The 5,509-nt window shown below is 41.2% G+C and overlaps 1 pseudogene; it reads left to right on the forward strand.

The window, feature by feature from the left end:
* The first annotated feature begins 203 nt into the window (after positions 1–203).
* LOC100686230 lies at positions 204–1,632 on the forward strand (annotated as a pseudogene).
* The last annotated feature ends 3,877 nt before the right edge of the window (positions 1,633–5,509 follow it).

The following is a 5,509-nucleotide window of genomic DNA, read 5'->3' on the forward strand; positions in this document are numbered from 1 at the left end:
TGGCTCAGTGGTTGAGCATCTGCCTTTAGCTCAGGGAGTGATCCCGGGGTCCTGGGATCGAGTCCAGCATTGGGCTCCTCGAAGGGAGCCTGCTTTTCCCTCAGCCTATGTCTCTGCCTCTCTGTGTGTCTCTCATGAATAAATAAATAAAACCTTAAAAAAAAAAAGAATATTAAGCATTGAGTAACCAGAGCTTCTTCCAGATGTGCATTTGCACTGGTTTCGTGGACTTTCCTCACAGCAGGGTCCCCAGACGTCAGTCTTTGCTCCCACCTCAAATGAAGCAACCGAGACTGCCTCCTGTCCCCAAGCCAGAGGAGACGTCAACCTCTTGGCATCTGCTCAAGGGAGAAAAAGAACTGCAAGAAGCAACTGAACACACTGATGAAGTACAGAATGAATTAGACTTCATGAATAAGCCAGTGAGGAGATTTTGAAAGTAGAGCAGAAATAAAACAGACTCCACCAACCATGTTTTCAGAGGAGGTCCGAATCAATCGCCAAAACCCCCAAATATTTGGGGGTTTTTGTCAAACCACAACAACTGTCTATACTGCTTGGGAAGGAGGATGAAGAGGTGCTGCATTATTTGCCAAGAGCTGAAGCGATAGAATTTGAACCTATTAAGGCAGTTTATGGAATAGATGTTTATTTTGATGAAAACTCTTACTTTGGAAATAAAGTTCTTACCAAAGAACTTCATCGGAATGAGAGTGGTGACCCACCTTCAAAATCCACTAAAAGTCAAGTGGAAAAGATCTGATGAAACATTCAAGGCAAACGCAGAACAAAGCCCACAGGAAGAGACAGCATGAGCACCAGACACCTTTTTCTCCTGCTTTCCTGACCATTCTGATGCAGGTGCAGATGAACTAGGAGAGGTCATCAAAGATGATAGTTGGCCAAACCCATTACAGTGCTACTTGGTTGCTGATATGGATGATGAAGAAGGAGAAAGAGGAGAGGATGATGATGATAATGAAGGATTGGAAGATGTTGATGAATGAGATAAAGATGAAGAAGATGAAGAAGAAGAAGAAAGAAGACAATGGGGTGGGGGAAGAGGAGGATGAAGAAGAAAATGACTAGTGGAACACCGGTGGATTTGAATCTTCCTTTTTAAATTTTCTCCAGTCCCTGGGAGCAAGTTGCAGCCTTTTTTCCCCCCTCTCCTCTTCTGCTCATTTACCCTGTTTTTTGAAGTCTCTTTTCTCTCCTTTTACACTATCATTCTCAATTTATTTCTGTTCAATGCTTTGAACAGAATACATTGGGAAAAAAATGTTTTTATCCCTTTCTGTTCCAGGGGGTACATTTTTTCCCCTTTTTTATCTTTACCCTTTCCTGTCACAACAGAAACTTTATGGAATCAACACCCCTGTGCTCTGTGGGAAAAAAAGAAAAACTTTCTGCTCCCTTAGCTCTGCTGGAAGCCGGAGGGTGCTAGGCCCCTGTGTAGTAGTGCATAGAATTCTAGTTTTTTTCCTCCTTTCTCTATATGTTGGGCTTGGTGATTACACTGTGTCTCTATGTGAATATGGACAGTTAGCATTTATCAACATGTATCTGTCTACTTTCTCTCATATAACATTTTTTTTAAGCTTTTAAAAATGGGGTTATAGGGATCCCTGGGTGGTGCAGTGGTTTGGCGCCTGCCTTTGGCCCAGGGCGCGATCCTGGAGACCCGGGATCGAATCCCACGTCGGGCTCCCGGTGCATGGAGCCTGCTTCTCCCTCTGCCTATGTCTCTGCCTCTCTCTCTCTCTCTGTGACTATCATAAATAAAAAAAAATGGGGTTATAGAAGTCAGCAAAGGGTGGGTTTAGATGTTTGGGTACGTTAGGTTGGCATTTCGACAACATGGCTTATCTTTGGGCATGTATAAATGTGATGTTTAATGGACATCCTTGCAGTTAAAGATGACCCTTTAAAAATTAAAATAAAATTCCCTCCTTTTATTTATTTTTTTTTGAGAGAGAGAGAAAGAGAGAGAGAGAGTAGAGGGAGAAGGAGAGAGATCATGACCTGAGCTTAAACCAAGAGTTGGACAGTTAACCAACTGAGCCACCCGGGTGCCCCTAAAATAAAATTCTCTCCTAATGATGACTTGAGTCCTGCGACTCGATAGGAGAATCAGTAGAACATGTGGGATCTTATTTGGAATTGACATTCTCTAGTGTAATTTTGTTCCTGTTTATTTTTAAATTCTCTTTTTGTTTCACTGGAAAGATGATGCTCAGCTTTAAATGTTAAAAGTGTACAAATTGCTCTGTTATGATAAAACTAGATGTGTGGGAAAAAGTATTGAATGTTGCCACTAGAATCACTGCCAATATTCCCAAGCCCTCTGGCACCAGGCTGCTTACCCAATGTCAAGGGCAGTGCGTATGGCTGGTGGAGTCTCTGTCTTGTGCCTGTGTCCTGGTTGTAAATGAGGCTAGGAGACCCTGTTTTCAGCACTTTCAACTCCTTCAATATTGGAAGACTGGCTTTGCCTTAGAGGGTGGGAACATGCTCCAAATATTAAAAAAAAAAAAAAAAAAAGGCTTTTACATTGGAAGTATCTAAGATAGAATGACAAAGGTAAGAGGTAGTAAGCCCTCCCTCAACACACACTATCAAGGGGATGGGGTGACTGGGTGACAGGCACTGAGGGGGACACCTGATGGGATTAGCACTGGGTGTTATACTATATGTTGGCAAATCGAACTTCAACGAAAAAATATATTTAAAAAATGATTAAATAAAATAATGAATTATTTTGAAACAAATTCCAGATATCATATCACTGTACCTGCAAATACTTCACTATGTATCTGTAAAAAGATGATATTTGAAAATATACCCAATGCCATTAACATGGATAAACAGTTAATAATCTCTTGCTGTTAGAGAACACCCTGTAATTGCTCAATTTCCTATAAGCATCTCTTTCCGGTTGGTTGGTTTGAATCAAAATTCAAATAAGATATCTCACTCCTTTTTAAATCTCCTTTCAAACTATTTGTTGAAAAAAAACTGTCCAGTAGACGTTTCCACATTCTGGATTTGTTTAATCTGTTCTTCTAAAGGCTCTATGTTGTTTAACCTGTTTTTCTACAATCTGCACTCTCCGCAAAATTAGATTGAGAATCTTGTCAGGGCCAGGTTTGATTCTATAGCAAGAGCACCACATAATTGTGGTTGTGACCTTCCTACCGCATCACATTAAGAGGTACATAGAGTATGACCACGTCTCTTTTTATGATGGTCAGTATGGTGGGTCGTAACTTTTCATTAGACTTTTCCAACCATTATAAAGTTGCCCATCAGCTATTTACGTTTTAGTTTTAGGAGCTATTGATGACATTCACCTGAGTGCATTAACAGCTACAAAACAGTGATTCTTTTTTTTTAGATTGATAGGCTTTTTTTGTTTTGTTTTGTTTTGTTTTGTTTTAGATTTTATTTATTTAGAGAAGGAGAGAGTGTGGGGAAAGAGGGGCAAAGGGAGACTGTGGAGCTCGATCCCATGACCCTGAGATCATGACCTGAGCCAAAACAGTCAGATGCTTAACTGACTGAGCCCTCCCCCCCCCCCCCCCCCCCCACCCCCCCGCCGTGCCCTAATAGGTTTTATTTCTTAGAGCATTCTTGAGTAGAGTCAAGAATTTCCAAGTAATGCTGATGATGCTGTTTGGAGGATCAGCTTTTAAGAACCACTGCTCTGAATCAAAGTCTGTGCCCTGGCTCCACAGCACCATCTGGCCTCGAGTCAAGCTGGACCATCGATGCTGTTTCCTTCAAAACCCTGCCCCAGAGAGGTGCCATCCAACAGAAAGATAGCATAAGTCAGAACTGGTGATACTCTGATTCTATCATTCCTTCTGCATTCACTTCTGACTCCTTCTCTAAAGAGCTGTTCCATAAGACTAGTTTGGTGAGAGAGCCTTAGCCCAGGAAAAGCATAAGCAATGCTTAACTCTTTCCCCTCATTTACCAGTTTTTAGAACAATGAGTTGGTTAGCAAAGATCCTTATATTTTTGGTATCATTATGAACCTTTGGGTTTTATCCTAGTTGAAAAGTTTCTATCCGTTGAATTCTTGGTCAGTGAGTGTCATGGTAGCGTCTGAGTCCTTTGACATGATCCCATTGTTCCTTGACATCTTCCTTTTCTTCGGGTTCAAAAAGATCTTCCAGGCAGATTTCATTCATTTCCTTTCTCAGACCTGGAAGCAGCCATTTCTGCAAGGGCAATGGTTTCTTTCACTTTCACTGGCAAATTATCTTGGGAGATCTTAACCTAGGTTGGTTATTATTTCTGGCCTTTTTCCAGCTTGGACATACAAAATATGTGTGATCTGAGAAAATGTCTTTGTGCTTTTTTTTTTCCCTAAGAGGAAAGTTCATCATAAATTCATACTGATATTTCCAATGCAAGTCGCAGATTACATGATTTTAATTTAATGTCTTTTTGTTTATCTGCAATTCTTCCCTCCTCCTAGGGAAAATCTTGGTTCCTAATGACATTAGTATAGTTATTTAGGCTATTAACATGTTTATTTAATTACCTAATCATGTACCTATGTGTGTATCCAAATATAGCTATTTCAGAACAATGATGCTAATATTATTAATAATGTTATTGCTGAAAATTTTCTAATTTGTTATTTTGATTCTATTTATTTTTATCCTTGGGGTAGATTACACTAAGGCCATATAATAAACTGCTCTGCTTTACAGTCAGCTGGAATAATCTATCTCTATGGCTCAGCTGTCAGCTTCAAACATGGTTTGGTTTTGTCCCACTCCCTCCATCTGGATGACTCTCCACTTCTCCACTTAGGTCGGCCCTGTCTGCAGTGACTAGGTTCAGAAATGCTGAGACCCTCCTCTGCAAGTGAGGCAGCCTCACTGTACAGCTGCTGGGACCTGCTCGTCCATGCTGCTGGGACAAGCAGTGGCTGTTTTGAGCTCTACCCTCACTACCTCCACTCCACCCAAAATAAAGGACCTGTTATCAGAACGTAAGATGAAGAGCCTGGCAAACAAGAAGGTAGGTCAAGGCTCTCTGCCAAGCCCTACCTCGAGAAGAAAGAGCCTGTGGCTTCAGTAAGAAATCTTTTTCTGAGGGATTTCTCAGAACACTTTTTATAGACCTCAAGTCTAATATCTAGTTTCATTTTATTTTTTCTTTTTAAAGATTGTATTTATTCATGAGAGACACAAGGAGAGAGGCAGAGACACAGGCAGAGGGAGAAGTAGGCTCGCTGTGGGGAGCCCAACTTGGGACTTGATCCCAGGACCCCAGGTTCATGCCCTGAGCTGAAAGCAGAGACTCAACCACTGAGCCACCCAGGTGCCCCCATTTTCTTTTTCTTAAACTATTTTTTTATGATGTCAACCCTCAGTCGCTTTACACTATTGCCTTTTACTGCATATCTTTTACTTTTATCTTAAACATAACTAAGTGGGAAAGGATTAACTCAGCAGAGCCGGGCTGCTAGCACCCCACACATTCCCAAGCC

The sequence above is a fragment of the Canis lupus genome, chromosome 18, assembly GCF_011100685.1.
Source record: "Canis lupus familiaris isolate Mischka breed German Shepherd chromosome 18, alternate assembly UU_Cfam_GSD_1.0, whole genome shotgun sequence".
NCBI classification, from domain to species: domain Eukaryota; kingdom Metazoa; phylum Chordata; class Mammalia; order Carnivora; family Canidae; genus Canis; species Canis lupus.